Source organism: Glycine soja, chromosome 10 (assembly GCF_004193775.1).
Source record: "Glycine soja cultivar W05 chromosome 10, ASM419377v2, whole genome shotgun sequence".
Classification (NCBI taxonomy): Eukaryota; Viridiplantae; Streptophyta; class Magnoliopsida; order Fabales; family Fabaceae; genus Glycine; species Glycine soja.
Genome location: NC_041011.1, coordinates 25,925,085 through 25,942,565, shown reverse-complemented (window position 1 = coordinate 25,942,565; position 17,481 = coordinate 25,925,085). Strand labels below are relative to the sequence as shown.

Genomic DNA, 17,481 nt, shown 5'->3' with positions numbered 1-17,481 from the left:
CGCGTATGCACGTTCATAAATGTTCTTCTTCAGGGAAATGTGTGCACAAGTTTGTTCTAAGTCAAAAAGATTAGTATGCCATTTTTGCTTTAAAATAGCATTTCCTTGTAAATTAACTTTCCAAACGTTTGTCCTCGCAGGAAATGGCTCCGAAAAAGCTTTCCACGAAGAGATCTAGGAGAGACGCCGCGGCGAAAGGGTCCAGTGCCGCCCCCGAGTTTGATAGCCACCGTTTCCAGAGCGTCGAGCACCAGCAGCGCTTCGAGGCCATCAAAGGATGGTCGTTCCACAGAGAGAGGCACGTCCAGCTCAGGGAGGATGAGTATACAGACTTTCAGGAGGAGATAGCTCACAGACATTGGACGTCGTTGGTGACTCCCATGGCTAAGTTTGACCCTGAGGTAGTCCTGGAGTTTTATGCTAATTCTTGGCCCACAGAGGAGGGAGTGCGAGACATGTGTTCATGGGTGAGGGGTTAGTGAATTCCCTTTGACGCAGATGCCCTCAGCCAGTTCTTGGGTGACCCGCTAGTGTTGGAGGAAGGTCAGCAGTGTGAGTTCAGCCAGAGGAGGAACAGGGCCGACGAGTTCGACGAGGAGGCCATTGCCCAGCTGTTATGCACACCGGGGCAGGATTTCGCCCGGACCGCTGTAGGGAGGCGGGTGCGGATCATGCGCACCAGCATGACCACCTTGACCCAGACGTGGATGACATTGCTGCTCAACAATGTCTTGCCTAGCGATCATAACTACGATCTCCCTCTGCCGAAGTGCCAGTTGGTGTATGCCATCCTGACACGGATGAGCGTCCACGTGGCCCAGGTGATTGCTGATGCCATCTATTTGTTTGCAGGTATGCCACCCACCAGGCACCCTCTAGACCCGGATAAGTCTAACAGGGCCTTAGGATTTCCGGCATTGATCACAGGCCTCTGCCAGTCGTTCGGAATTCTTGTCACCCCTACTAAGGTGATCTGACCGCCGATCACTCGGGCCTTCATCGAGAAGTATTGCATGCCTAGGCAGGTGCAGGGTGATGCACCTCAGGCCGCAGACGCACCGCCGCCACCTCATCAGGCCGATCCCACTGGATCACTAGGCATGGAGTGTTATCTATAGCACTTGGTTCGCTAGCAGGCGGCCAACCATCGGGGGCAGGTGCAGATACATGAGTGTCTCTACCGGTTCAGCCTCAGTCAGCATGGGCAGGGTTTTGCTCCTTTTGCATGCAATACTCCAGAGCCGTTTGGGGCTGAGGTCTCATGGCCCGGAGATTGGCCTGAGGCCCAGGCAGGGGAGTAGCCCGCAGGATCCCCCGGTGCGGCAGAGGAAGCCTGTATGGATGAAGAAATGAAGGACTTGCTTGGTTTATTGGGAGGAAGCGGAGCCACGTGACTGAGGTCACCGCACTTTTGTTATTGACATTATTGTTTTCTATTATTGTCTGTATTGCTATTGACGTTACTGTTTTCTGTTATTGTCTATATGGTTACTAGCATTACTATTATTACTTTTCGTTTCTGTTAGAAATTTTTTGCGTTATGGCTCTCAGTTATTTCGTCACCGTTTTTGCAACTTACCATTTCGTGCGTTCTTTTCGGTTACGTTGTGGTTAGAGGTAAGTAGGTAGTGTGCGCCGCCGTCCGCATGATCTTTTTAGAGAGAAAAAGAAAAAGGGAGAGAAAATGAATAAATAATAATAACTTAAAAAAGGAAAGAAAAAAAGGGAGAGCAAGCAAGAAAAGAAAAAAGAAGGAAGAAAAAAATAATAATAATAAGAAGTTGTCGAGCTAAAAAACAACATGCTTGTGAAAGGAGATAACTTCCAACTTTTCTTTAAAGAAATTCACTGATCATAACCAATTTTTGAAAAAAAATGTGTATACACCTGAAGGGTGAATGCTGTGAAAGTTTTCCCGAACGCCCAAAAGTGGACTCGGATGAACGCACAAATTGATAAAAGAACATATTTTGGAAACACTGGGTTGACTAAAGTAGAGAAAATGAATCATGAGCCCTAGCATCACATGACCAAAAAATTTTCGACACTTGAGTGTCCACATAGGTGCATGCATGACCAGTTTTGCATAAAGTTTCCTAATCATCATTGTTGCATATGTGTCATGAAAATAATGTGGGACATCCCCTTTATCCCTGAACCGCTGACCAAACCAAACCCTGACATATGTCATGTCCAGCTGTTCTACAAGCCTTGAGCCGAAATCTCAACTTACCATAAACCTTGACCCAGGGTGAGAATGTCAATCCTTACTCTCGGAAGAAAACAAAGAGAAAATTCCCAATCAAAGATTGGGAGAAAGCAAAAAGAAAGAAAATTCCTGATCAAAGATCGGGAGAAAACAGAAGAAATATGCAGAAAGGTCTTTAGACCAAACAAATATCTGAACAATACAAAATTGTCACCAAGTATACAAGAAAAGAAAGCAAACCACGACCTAAAGTGATCCTCTCCCTTTGATTGCCAACCAAAATCCTGTGCGTCGGTGACTTGTTCACCTCACACTAAACAAAAACAGAAAAGGAAAAGGCTAGGAATACTCAAAACCAAATTTCCCAAAGAAATAAACCATTCCCAAGAAAAAGTCCTATTGATCCATGATCATGCATGTAATCCTTGATTTGATAGGAAATGATTTGCAAAACCAAGTCATGACATATCTATGGTTCGGAATTAGGATGAAACACTTACCTATGTGAGATTGATACACTTTGAGTGATTTTCTTCTATTTTTATTGAACCCATTGTTTCCTCTAAATGGTCATTTAGAAGTGAAATGCTAACATCCAAAATCTCATTTATGGATACGAGAAAATTTCATCAGCATACTCTCCTTTCCCGGTAGACACATTGTTTCTCATCCAAAAAGCATATGTTGCTCTGATCAGTTGGAAGTTTTGTCTCTTTACTAAAGCATGTTCGCATTTTAGTGAATAAAACACCGAGACTATTTTAGTCTCACAAGTTATCCAAAACTACGTAGGTCTGAGTTCCTCATTGAGGATACGTAGGAGCAAGAGCCTCGCTTTTGTCGGCCGCCCCACAATCTCTATCATACTGACCCTGAGGTCATGTGACATGCAGACCTTTTCGCCATTCAGACACAATCGTGTCCGATGGCACAAAGAGACAAATTACGGTCATTCTGCACCCTTTTGTCATCCAGAAGCGGCGAGCCCGATGACATGTGGAGACAAATTATGGTCGCACACCTTTTCGCCATCCAGAGGCGATTGTGTCTGATGGCGCGCAGAGACAAATTATGGTCATTCTGCGCCTTTCCATCTAGGCTCGATCATGACCGATGGCACGCAGAGACAAATTATGGTCATTTTGCGCCCTTTTGTCATCCAGAGGCGATCGTGCCCGATGACATGCGGAGACAAATTATGGTCATTCTGTGCCCTTTGACATTCAGGAGCAGCGAGTCGAGTGATAAACGCGCAGAGACAAATTATGGTCATTCTGCGCCCTTTGTCATTCAGAGCAGCGAGTCGAGTGATAAATACGCAGAGACAAATTATGGTCATTATGCGCCCTTTGTCATTCAGGAGCAGCGAGTCGAGTGATAAACTCGCAGAGACAAATTATGGTCATTATGCGCCCTTTGTCATTCTGGGGCAGTGAGTCGAGTGGTGGGCGGAGACAAATTATGGTCATTCCGCACACCTTTTCTCCATCCAGAGGCGATCATGTCCGATGGCGCGCGGAGACAAATTATGGTCATTCTGCGCCTTTCCATCCAGGCCCGATCATGTCCGATGGCACGCAGAGACAAATTATGGTCATTATGCGCCTTGTGTCAACCAAGAGGAACGAATTTGACAGTATCAGGATGATGTTGGTCGTTCGGTGCTGATCATTTTCAAAATTTTTGCACGTACCGCTGGCGGGGAGGTTGACTGGCAGAATGGTGTTTCGCTCGAACGAAATTAGTGTCTTATCTTTACTTCCCTTTTATCTCCAATAAAAAAAAAGTAAAGAGGGGCAACTGTCATACCCTAATTTCGTCCAGGGACCATCTATTTGTTGGGATGCGACCCTCGCTTGACTAGTTTGAGGTACTTGACACCCATCGTTAGGCAATCCATAAAGTTCCATAACATTCCAAAAGCCAAAGAAGGGATGCTTGCATAATTCGTAAGGTTTCGTGACATTACGGAAAGAAAACAAGTATCGTTACGTAATTCGTAAAGTTGCGTAACGTTACGAAAAAAGAATCAGCAAAAAAAGGGCATAGGGGGTGTATTAAGTAAACAGGGGGGTACAAATAGCAATCAAACCCACTTGGGCCTTCCAGGATCTTCCAACAGAAGGCGGTGCCTTCTGGTGGAAGCAACCGAGCTCGCCTGAGCGAGCTGGGTGGCAACCACCTCCCTCTTTTCCCCTATAAATAGGGGAAGGAGGGTAGAACAAAAATGTTCAACCCTCCTGGTATCTGAGAATCACTTAAAATTAGTGAGAAAAATTGTTTCCGTGAAGAAAATTCATGTCGAGGCGCTTCCGTAACACTTCCAAGATGTTCCTGTGGGCGAAAGATTATTTAATGGTCCAACGCCTTAATGTTTTCTCTCCTTTCAAAAGAATCGAAAGATTGTTTAATGGTCCAACGCCTTAAATAACCTTTCATTCAATCAAAATACATCTTGCAAAAAAGGATAAAAATAATTTAACCAACGTTTAGTTCTCAAAGAACTACGTAGGTTTGATTTCCTTATCATAATTGAGGAATACGTATGAGCAAGGGAAACACCCTTGTCGACCACAAAATGATAAAAAATACAAAAAGGCATAAAAAGACATAAAAACATAAAAAAGGCAAAATAAAACAATTTGAAGACATCTTTGCACACTCGATTAAAGGCCTTCGTCCCTTGTGACGGACGCGTAGGGTGCATATACCTTCCCCGTGCGTAAATACAACTCCGGAACCTTTCACTTGAAATTCGTAGACCACGTCTTTTTCCATTTTTTCCGACGTTTTCCTCGAATAAACGTTGGTAGCGACTCTGCGCGTTTTCCTTCCTGGGAAGATGCACCCGTGAGTCTCGCGTCGCTCTCCCGCCTAAGGGTAGGTTGCGACACCTAAAATAATCATCAACAATTACTAATGCATAGTAACTACCACCAAAACTCATGACCCTAAAGGGTCCAAACAAATCCATGTGCAGTAATTGTAATGGTTGAGTGGTAGAGACAATATTTTTAGATTTAAAAGATGCTTTTGTTTGTTTACCTTTTTGGCATGCATCACATAATTTATCTTTTTCAAACTTTAATTTTGGTAAGCCAACAACTAGGTCTTTTGAGATTAATCTATTTAGATGATCCATGTTAATATGAGCAATTCTCTTATGCCATAACCAAGGATCACTATCTTTACTTAGAAAGCATCTATCATTTTCTGATTTTTGTTTCAAATCAATCATGTAAACAATATTTTCTCTGAAACATATATCCTCAATATCTTTGTCATGATCATTCTTGATAACACATTTTCATAATCAAAAGATACTTTATATCCTCTATCACATAATTGACTAACACTCAATAGGCTATGCTTTAAACCTTCTACAAGTAACACATTTTCAATAGGAGTAGAGGAACTCGTACCTATTTTTCTGATTCCAATGATTTTGCCTTTGTTGTTGTCGCCGTATGTAACATGCCCACTTTTCTTGGGGAAAATGGTTGTAAATTTGGATACATCTCCCGTCATATGCTTGGAACATCCACTGTCGATGTACCACTTCTTTCTAACATATTTTTCCTCGTTGTTCTTATGAGATTTTGTCATGAGACACAAGTTGGCTTGGTCTTCATCGTGATCATGAAATGACTTCAAATTTGATCTATAACTGAAATTACTTTCGAAAAACAGAGAATTTAAAGAGGCCATTTATCTTGAAGTTGTGAAACTTTTCTCAAGAAACCTGCTATGATACCACTTGTTGGATCGAGTGGCCTTGGTATAATTAAGAAGGGGGGGTTAAATTAATTATGAACGTGTCTTGACTAATTAAAAATTTATCCTTCTTAATGTTACTAGATTCAATTAGGCTTTAGTACTAAGTTATGAGAAAGTAAAGAACAAAAACAATAATTTAGACAAAAGTAAAGCGGAAATAAAAAGTGCACAACGGAAAAATAAAGAGTGTAAGGAATAAGAAAGACAAACATAAGATTTATACTGGTTCGGTCATAACCCGTGCCTACGTCCAGTCCCCAAGAAATCACTGGTTCTTGAGATTTCCACTAACCTTATAAAATCCTTTACAAGCAAAGATCCACAAGGGATGTACCCTCCCTTGTTCTCTTTGAACAACCAAGTGAATATACACTCCACTTGAACTGATCCACAAGAAATGTACCCTCTCTTGTTCTCAGTATTACAACCCAAGTAGATGTACACTCTACTTGTACCACAAAGGATGTATCCTCCAATGTGTTAAGACAAAGAATTCTTAGGCGGTTAGTCCCTTGAATCTTTGTAAGGGGAAACAAAAGATATCTTGGGCAGTTAGTCCTTTGAAATCTTTTGTTTAAAGGGAAGAGGAAGAATCAAAAGAATTCTCAGGCGGTTAGTCCTTTGAATCTTTTGGCAAAAGGGAGAAGGAAGAAAAGATAGCACACTTTTGTTTTCTGCAGAATTTCCACTTGCAGAAAAAACAAAGTTTTGAAACAAAGTTTAGAAAGCTTTTTGGCAAAGAAAAAAACAATGGGAAATGGTTAGAGAAAGATTGCAAAAAAGGATTGTTTAGAAGAATATCATATATTTTGAACGTGTGCCAAAGTCATGCTTTTATAAACTCTTCACGTCTAGTCAAAGAAATCATTGGAAGAGTTGTGACTTTTGAGAAAACCATGTTAAGAGTTATAACTCTTAACTTTTTCTTTAAAACTATTCACTGGTAATCGATTACCACAAAGGTGTAATCGATTACACAATGTATTTTATGAAAAATTGTGACTCTTCACAATTGGATTTGAATTCCAACGTTCAGATTCACTTGTAATCGATTACTAATATAGTGTAATTGATTACACTATTTGAAAATCGTTTTGGAACGTCGCAAACCATTTGAAAATATTTTGAAAACCAAACTGGTCACTGGTAATCGATTACTGCAACTGGTAATCGATTACCAGAGAGTAATCACTCTGGTATCTTAGAAAATTTGAGAAAATTCTTTTGTAAAACAAAACTGTGCTATTTGGTTTTTGAAAAAAATCTTTTAATACTTATCCTATATGAAGTCTTGACTTGTTGCTTCTTGATTTCTTCTCTTGAATCTTGGATTGGATTCTTGATGCTTTATCTCGAAGTCTTGAATCAATCATTTGGGCTTTTGGCATCATCAAAATCGCTTGATTCATCATCATGAAGCTTGCTTCTACACTATAGAGTTAATGGAAAGACATAGTTTTGGAAACTAGAGAGAGACTAAACTTATGCAAGATGGCCACCAATACTGAACTATGGTTATCTTAGAGGGGTGATGACATTCAATATGTTATCTAAAGAATACGTAGTCTCTATTTGTCAATTGAAAATATGCTGATATCTAGCTCAAAAACTAAAATATTCCATGCCCTTGACTAAGTTGGGCATTTCTCCTTTCATTTTTTACCAATTCAAAAGTTAGTGCAGCATGAAGTTTCTCTTTAGTTGGTTCTATATCTAACATTCTACATTTATTCCCCCACCCCTCCACCCCCAAATTTATATCACAGTTCCTTCTATTCTTCATTTTAACAGGGAGAAGGATCTCCACTTTGCTATCGTGACACATGTAACATTTTAAATAAGCAGGAAAATCATTTAAATCTGTAAAGTTGCTATCCTATTCAATGACCAATTGTGCTAACAATAAGATCTTACTTGCAAGCATGATTTTTGAGTGTTCAGTAGCAAGTATAATAAACAAATCCAACATAAATGACAATATAAATATGGGTGGGTTAATTACAACATACTACTGCAATTGAAATAGTCCCAATGTAACACCAAGAGCAGCAGAGAAAGCCAAGTGGTTTGGTTCAACTCCTTTGACAAATAAGTACCAAAAACCATCAAACTAAAGTTGTATTCAGAAGCCTACTTGTCATAAAAAATTCATTTCTCCGTGGCTAACATTTTTTTATATATATCTTCACAACTTTGATTAATTTTGTACAACTTGAAATTCCAAGTATTTGGTCAGGGTTATTCTCCGTAGGAGTTGTTAAAACTCTGGCTTTTGCTATAATTCTCTATTCAATTAGTGTGCCTAAATCTTCAATTCCAATTGTGCTCTATCTCTGTCTTTATTGGCCAATGTGTACATGTACTCTACATTGTGCATGTTCTATAAATTAGTTTGGTGACTTTAGTCAAAATGTGAAACCACCTGGACTACCAAAGTCAACAACTCTCAAATTGAATCAGATTTATTTGCTATAAATGGCTAATTCAATTAATCTATCAATGCCAAGCAATTAAAGTTGAATCATATTCTTGCTTTTTTAGTGGTTTAGTTATTATTGAACATCTTTATATATATAGGGAATTTAGGGATTTGATGAATAAATGTATTTTAAGAAACAAGGTTTTGTGAAAAAGCCAAGAGGTTGCCCAATATTGATAAAATTTTAAACTATCAGGATTTAATTAAAAGTATTTAAACTACAGGGACCAAATTAAAAATCTAATGAAGTTATAGGAACCTACAAATTAATTTAGCCTTAAATTAAATAGAAGTAAAATAGATTGGCCACATATATGATTGCAGTTGGCTTGATTATTAAAATAAAAGCTCAGGTTCTGTGGCAGCAATTTGATTGTTGTTGGTTGTGATGACTGTGCCATCCATGTAGACTCCAATAATTTAGATTTGTTGTCCTTAGTAGTGACACCATAGTTGTCAGTGGGAGATAGCAACAGTGTTGCCTCAATGTGTCATGTTGCAGTCACTGGCTACAGAGGTTGGCTCATTTAGGAGTATTTTCTGGAGTGGAAATCAAGGATGTTTCATCACCAATTCATAGCTATAGAAGCCTGCACACCAACATGCAAAAACATGCAAAATATCCATTTTTCCCACCCCCGGTTTTCATTAGCCAGCTTGTTTAAGATTTATTTTAGGATATCCTACCTTGTCTTGCTTCAGAACCTCTTTAGGGTTAATTTTTCCATTTGGCAAACCAGCACCTAAAATGCAGAAGCTCTATTTTTCTAGAACCTCATTCGTAAACCCAGGCATTTCTAACTAAAACCAGAATTTATGTGCCAGATTGCCTCCTTTTGCCAACCAAGTGTTGATGACCTGACCCTATCAAATTTTCGTCTACTGCACAGGCCTCTTCCTTGCTCTCTGTTTGAACTTTCTAGACCACTGCCCTACATTTGAATTTCTCTGGCTTCATTTTGTTGTGGTATGTTTGATGTTAGGTCATTTGATTTTGACAGAAAGTGCCCCAAAGAAAGTTGTTTAATTTCAAGTCCTTCAGTATATTATGTTAGTACCTTAAACGAAGATACAGACTTAGTGCAGCAAAAACCCATAGTGTGGAGAGTCTCTGTCAGGAAAAATAAGAGGCAGGGAAGGAATGATGAGGTGGCAGAGAGAGAAAGGGGTGAGCAAATTGTGTGAGGGATATCTCAGAATTACAACAATATTCAGATTATTTCTCAACAAACTTTTTTCCCTACCCAATTTAGGACACAATAAAGGGGAAATTGGTCCAGACAAGGAATTGCTAGATACATCAAAGATGGAGTCATTTGTTGATATACGTGGGATCCCTCATGTGAAATTATTGTGAGACATTAATATGTAATCAGAATTTAGAGCGAAATTTGTTAAGTCAGCACTAATTGCATCGTGGGACAAGAGAATTGTTCCAATATTGGATACAAAGCTCCAAAAACTTGTCTGCATTTATGGATGAAATTTCGGAGTAATAAATATCTAGAGTATCTAGTGTCCTCTGTGTGTTTAGCCATTTTGGAATTGTAGGACCTAGAATTGTATTTCTCAAGCTAATTTCATGAAACTGAAAAGGAGGAATCCAGTTGGGATCCAAATTAAATGCAAAATCTGAATTCAAGAGAATTGATTCTAAATTGAAGAGTTTGGAAATATGCTTTTCAGATAGAACACCAGACAAGGAACCTTCAATGTATAGTCTCCTCAAGTTAAAGAGTTGGCCAATGGTGTTTGGAAGATTGCCACTCAACAAATTGGAGCTAACAGTTAATTGGTTCAAGGATGTGACATTTCCTAGACTTGAAGGAATGCAAGCGAAAAAAATGTTCTCTGTTAGACCAAGATGTTGCAGATATTGATGTTCCCCCAACCAATCTGGAATAGGTCCAGTAAATTCATTGTTATCCAATCCTAAATATTTAAGATATTTAAGATTTTGAAGATTTAACTAAGTCTTGGGTATTTGACGCTGAATAGTATTGAAGCTAAGGTCAATATGGGGTCATTGCTAAGATTAAAAATCCAATAAGGTTAAACTACTACAATTTTTAGATTTAACATCGCACAGTTAACATCGGTTATTCACAAAACCGATGTTAACAAAAGCGCGGTGGCATTTTTGTAAATAAGTAGACTTAGTTAACCTCGGTTTTTCTGAAACCGATGTTAACTACTCCATAGTAACATCGGTTATTTAAATAACCGATGTTACTATGGAGTAGTTAACATCAGTTTTGGAAAAACCGATGTTAGTATCGAGTTGTTAACATCAGTTTGGGAAAAACCGATGTTATCGAGTTGATGTTAGCATCGGTTTTAAGAAAACCGATGTTACCTAGTTGATGTTAACATCAATTATTTTTAAAAAACCGATGTTGTTATCATTATATATTAAAAATCTAAAATTGCACAACCCGTGCACTTGAACCCTATCGTTCTTCTTCTTTCTCCTTCTGCCTGAGTTCGTCTTTGTCACAAACTAGTCTGCGCTTCCGTGACTGCAACCACATTATGGAGTTCGTCTTTGTGGAGTTCGTCTCTGCCACTTATCGATTGAGGTACGTCCTTTCATTTTAACATTAGGCGTTCCTCGTTTTAACATTTGGTCACTTTCGTAGCTCGAAGAAAACTAGGAAAGGAAAGAGTCCCGGAAAGGGTGGGAATCGATTTTGGAAGTCCATTGTGGTTCGCCTTAAGATTCCCAGGGTGTTCTTCTTCTTTCTCCTTCTGCCTGAGTTCGTCTTTGTCGCAAACTGGGCTGCGCTTCCGTGACTGCAACCACATTGTGCAGTTCGTGTCTTGCACTTATCGATTGAGGTACGTCCTTTCGTTTTAACATTAGGCATTCCTCGTTTTAACATTTGGTCACTTTCGTAGCTCGAAGAAAACTAGGAAAGGAAAGAGTCCCGGAAAGGGTGGGAATCGATTTTGGAATTCCTTTGTGGTTGGCTTTAAGACTCCCAGGGAAGCCATCGAAGGTATGTCTCTGTTGTCATGTTTCAAAACCAATTGCTTAAAAACTTTGTATGTATCATGTCTACTTTGCTGCTCAGGTGATTTCTTCGTCTTCTTTAGTCGCTATCAAGGTTCGTTGTTGCTTGTGTTTTGTGTGCTGCAAAGTGATCTGTGCTGATTAGGAATATCTCTGCCACTGACGACAATTGACAATCGGTGAGTATATGCGCATCTCTATTAGTGCTTCTTACCAAGATGAGATTATGCTTGTTGCTAATAATTAAAATATGTTGTGTTGTAGTTCCTTTGGGTATTTGTATTTTGAAGTAATGGATTTGAGTCATTTGATGTTGCTGGATGTATTTGTATTTTGTTCGTTTGTATTTGCTCTTTAGTTCATGAAGTTACAGACCTTGCAAAATCATAATCCTTTATGGGTTAATTACACTTATGAACCTCAATAGTGGCTAATGTATGAAAATTGTGTTCATTATTTCTTTGGGTTTTTTTAGCACATTTCCTTAAGAACCCCATTGTTTGTTTTGGGTTTTACAAGAAATGTAGCACATAAGCAAAATAGAATTCTTTTTAACTTCAAAAATAAGATCTGATAGAGATGGTTATCAAGGTGCTGTTTGAAGCCTTACATGCTTTAAGTTTGTATTGGATGAACATTTGGTTGTTTTGTAAACAAATTTGTTATTGGTAAATCCAAGATTAGGATACTATATAGAAAAAAGCAGTACAAGATTCTAAAATGAAGTGTTCTGCTGCCATTTTATTTGCAGTTCTTTAAATCCGCATGTGCAATAATATTTGATCATATTGCCCGCAGTCATATCACAAATGTGATTGTTGTCATCATTGTGCTTTTGTGTAGGAAGTATATTTGATATTAGGCCTACATATGTGTGGCTACAGTTTAATTTTGTTATTCACAATTGCTTGAGTTCTATAAGATTCTTCGACATATACAAATGGTCAAACAACTAATCAAGGATTCCAAAGTTGGGATTTATTCCTTAGATTTTTCTGATAGTTTAGGGTCAAAAGAAATCCACTCTTAATCTACCTTAACAAATATCAAAGAAAATGAAACATGGGAATGGGTTAATCTATCAAAGTAAAAACCGCTATTTTACTAGGAATCTTGATTTTCCATAGCTCCTCAAAGCATTCCTCGAGACTGTCCACTGTTGCTTCCTCCCAAAACAATTAATAAGCATTATTTGTAGAGTAGATACCCCATGGTTCTGCTGCCCAGTCCCAGCTATCAGACCCATAATTGTGAATAGGCTTACCTTCAACTTCAGAAAGAAAAGTGATAGCCATTCCAATTTCGTTGTCGAACAGCGGTCTTCTCCAATTAAAATACCACTCCCATCCAGAGTTATTATGCTTCCCCATTTGTCCAATAAGCTGGTGTTGTTGAGAAGAGATCAAGTAGAGCCTAGGATACTTTTCAGCTAGTGACAAAAGGGTCTTTTAATGGAGGGGGAACATATTCCCCCATGTGAGACCAGATACGGATTTACGGCCTCGATTAAGACACATTCTGCTAAGATAGAGGGTAAGGAGACAAAATTAGTTTGAATTTTAGAGCACTCCAAATTGGTAACGATCAAAAACCTATGTCCCCACAATCTTTTAGGCCAGAGTAGAAGGGCACCAATTCATCATTAATGGACCCAACATCTTCAAATAGTTTGAATTTCTAAATTTTTTTCTTTAAGGTGGTATTAGGTTTTGAAGCTTAATTTGCTTTGGATGTTGACCAACCACTTTGTGGTCAAAGATGGAGCATTTCTGCTCAACGCACTTATATGTTAAGGGCATAAGTTCATAACTTGCCTCCTAATTAGATTTTCCTTAGAAGGTAGCCTATCCCAAAGTAATCTCCATGCAAAAGATAGAGCTCTAGGAGGGATTTTGATGTCCCACAGCTGACAAAAACCAGTACTTTGATCTTTAGAGGACTGTTCAGCTTTAATACAAAGATAAGCAGAGTTAGTAGAAAAAATCCCATTGGGTTCAACTCCCCACACCCAAGAATCCTTCAAGGTTGCATTTTTTTTTTGCTCAGCAAAAATAGATATTATATATATTGAAAAGTACTAGTGGTACTAAGGTTACATATGTAGATATATTTGTGCAGTTGGTTGCTGTTATTTCACAGAACCACTTAATACATGCATATAATCGTTACATAGTTTCTGAATCCTCTCCAGCCTATTTACTAAACGCTTCCTTTAGGTTGGAGGACCATTGATTAAAATGTGTTGCAAAGTCTCTCTCCATGTATCTAATCCACGTCCAAAGTACTAGGAGTGCATCATCAAGCAGTTTACTTCCGTCAAACGTGTCGTTTTGGAATATTATTCTATTTTTGTACTTCCAGGTTGTCCAAGTCATAGCAATCCACCAGGATCTCCATCTTGTGAGTTGCTTTCCCCCTGTAAAGTCAGCCATATGCTACAGGTAGTGGTCCCTAGGATTTTGTGGTAGTGTTGTTGCTAATCCAACCCAAGATAAGGACTCCCACCATATCGATAGGATCTTTTTACAATTGAAAAATAAATGAGCAGCCTCCTCCTCTACATCTCCACAAAATGGGCACTGTACCTCATTTATCACAACCTGTTGCCTTCTAAGATTCATCCTAGTTGCAAGTCTGTCCCTAATTAGCCTCCAAGCAAAAACCAGTGATTTAGCTGGTATTTTGAGCTTCCAAATGTCCACAAAGTCCAAATTCTAATTAGCTCCCATTTGTGCTTCCTGATGTGCCATCATTTTCTTCTATTTCTTAAACCCTTTTTGCACCATTTTAATTACTGATTAGTCTTAATTGTCAAATTAATTAGGCAGTTTTATTATTTGGGCTCATTTAGCTAATTTGATGTTTTTAATTTAATTTCAGGAATTAATGAAACATTTGCCTTAATCTGGATTTTGGTTGTGGACTTGAAGAGGGCAAATAAAGCAGCGCTTACCTTAGTTAATTTCTAATTAGGAGATTGCAATTTTATTTTATGTGGTTCAGTGTTTATTTCGTTTTGGGCCAGAATATTGTAATAGGGCCCAATGACTTTGAGTGACTCTTTTTAAATAGCAGCCTTGGGATTTGTGCAAGGCTATTCTATTAGACTATTTTTCAGAGCATAGGGTTTATGGTTTTTATGTTATTCTATTCTAATGCTACTGTTCACGTAATGCAATTTTCCATTTTCTGCTTCTAATTATAATTTTGTTCTTGTTTCTTCTTCTGTCTTCATTTACGTTTCTACTTCATTTACGTTTCTGCTTTTAGTTTCATTTACGTTTTCTGTTTGAATCTATGGAAGGCTAAATATTCTGGTGTTGTTTCCTTTTGAGCACGAAGCTCAACTCTCTTTGAGGTTTCGTTTATAATGTGGCTTCCTGGCAGTTTTCCCTTCACCAGTTAACCCAAATTCGTTAACATTAATCTGTGCACACTTCATGTTCGATTAATTGCCTCTGAGCCTAACTTGCGTTCATGCTTAATGGACAAAGGGCTAACTGGTGTATGTGTTTCCTAATCACATATTGACAACCCTAAGTTGATTTTCGCTTAGTAAATTGAAATAGGGTTGGATTAAGTGGTTAACTGTTAAGGATGAATTCTCCATAACACAGGACAAGAGAATGACTTCTGAATTAGAGGAAACAACCCATTTTTAATATTATTAATTTCGTATTCCAGTTTTCTTGTTCTGTTCTTTAAATCACAAAACAAACAAACCACCCCCCCCCCAATCGTTACTGTTATTGCAAGTATATTATGAACATTTGGTTTATCATTGCTCGTTGGGAAACGACCTAGGATCACTTCCTAGTTACTGCATTTTCATGTTTATTTGATTCGGGTACGGCCTCGATCAAATTTGGCACCGTTGCCTGGGAGCAGTGTCCAAAGGTTCATAATAGCTAGTGTCGTGTTAGTGTTTAATTATTTCGTGTTTTATGTTTAATTGTTAGTGTTGTGTTAGTATGTGTGTTAGTGTTGTTTAGTGTCCTGGTATTTTGTTTAGTGTGTGTTTTGTTTTAGTTTTTCTGTTAAGCGCTTCCCCTGTTTCAGTTTTGGGTGTTTTGCTGTGAATAGTGTTTTGCGACGGACTTAGCGACCACATTTGCTTGCGGCAAAACAAAGTAGTAGTAGAAATCATGTAGCGACGGATTTTAGCGACCACCCTTGCTGAATTATTTGGGATTTTTTGTTTTAGTAGCTAGAGTTGTTATTTTTGGCTGAATTTTTTTGTGGTAACTTCTTTTAATCTATATTTTGTGGGAAAAATAGCTAGAGTCTTTAGTTTGGTCAGATATGAGAGTTCCAAAAAAGTAGCAAATTTTGTTTTTGTCAAAACTTCAAACGACCATAACTTTTGCTCCGGTTATCAGAATCACAATTATTATATATGTATTTGGGGTAGAAAAAAATTACCTACACCGTGGCAGCCCGCCATAGGTCGGCTGAGGTCTCCATCGTCCAAAAAAAGTGATTCTGTCAAAAGTTTTTTATTTTTCAAGTTTTATTCACTTATTTTTCTCAACCTACCATTTTTAGCATCCATAGTTAGACTTTGAATTTTTGTTTGAAATTTTATGTGCTATCTTCTCATCATTTTATAAGGTTGCTCACAAAATTTCAAGTCATTTGGATATCATTTGAGGATAGCTGTAGTTCAAACCTACACCTTTATTTACATGACAAGGCAACTAGTTGTGCATGCTGAATGTAGTGTATGACTAGAGGCAATCCATCTGACTTACAACCCTTTGATCCTGAGATAGATAGGAAATTTCATAGATTAGTTAGGCATCATTTTATACCTTTTGATCATCCTGAGCATTCCATTACTGGTGAATCTGTGCATTCTGTTATTGGTGATTTTGAACATCCTGATTTTGAGCATTATAATTTTGAGCATTCTGATTTTGAAAATTCCGAGAACATGGCACAACTTCCACCCAGTGAGAGGACTCTAAGGGAGATGGTTGCACCTGATTTCACCTATGAAAGCTTGTGCATCCAATACCCTGATGAGGATGTCCCATATGTTCTTAAAACTAGACTGATCCATTTGCTTCCAAAGTTTCATGGCCTTGCAGGTGAAGACCCGCACAAACATCTGAAAGAATTCCATATTGTCTGCTCCACCATGAAACCCCCAGATGTCCAAGAGGATCACATATTTCTGAAGGCTTTTTCTCATTCTTTAGAGGGAGTGGCAAAGGACTAATTGTATTACCTTGCTCCAAGGTCCATCACGAGCTGGGATGACCTTAAGAGAGTATTCTTAGAAAAAAATTTCCCTGCTTCCAGGACCACGACCATCAGGAAGGATATCTTAGGTATTAGACAACTCAGTGGAGAGAGCCTACATGAATACTGGGAGAGATTTAAAAAACTATGTGCCAGTTGCCCTCACCATCAGATTTCGAAGCAGCTTCTTCTCCAATATTTTTATGAAGGACTCAGTAATATGGAGAGAAGTATGAGAGATGCTGCCAGTGGTGGAGCCCTTGGAGACATGACTCCTGCTGAAGCCAGAAACTTGATTGAGAAGATGGCTTCCAACTCCCAGCAGTTTAGCGCCAGAAATGATGCCATAGTCATTAGAGGAGTGCATGAGGTAGCTACAAACTCATCTGCATCATTTGAAACTAAGAAGCTTGAAGGAAAACTAGATGCATTGGTTAACTTGGTAACCCAGCTGGCCTTGAATCAGAAATCTATACATGTCACAAGAGTCTGTGGTTTATGCTCCTCTGCTGACCACCACACAGACCTCTGTCCTTCCATGCAGGAACCTGGAGCAATTGAGTTGCCTGAAGCTTATGCTGCAAACATTTACAATATACCTCCTCAACCTCAGAAGCAAAATCAACCACAGCAGAACAATTATGACCTCTCCAGCAACATATACAACCTGGATGGAGGAATCACCCTAATCTCAGATGGTCTAGCCCTCAACAACAACAATAGCAGTCTGATCCTTCCTTCCAAAATGCTGTTGGCCCA

The 17,481-nt window shown here is 38.7% G+C and overlaps 1 non-coding gene across 1 annotated transcript; it reads right to left on the bottom strand.

The window, feature by feature from the left end:
- Positions 1 to 16,789: 16,789 nt before the first annotated feature.
- Positions 16,790 to 16,896, bottom strand: LOC114372743. Its single transcript, XR_003658310.1, has one exon. It is a non-coding gene; the product is annotated as a small nucleolar RNA R71 (small nucleolar RNA).
- Between the last annotated feature and the right edge of the window lie 585 nt (positions 16,897 to 17,481).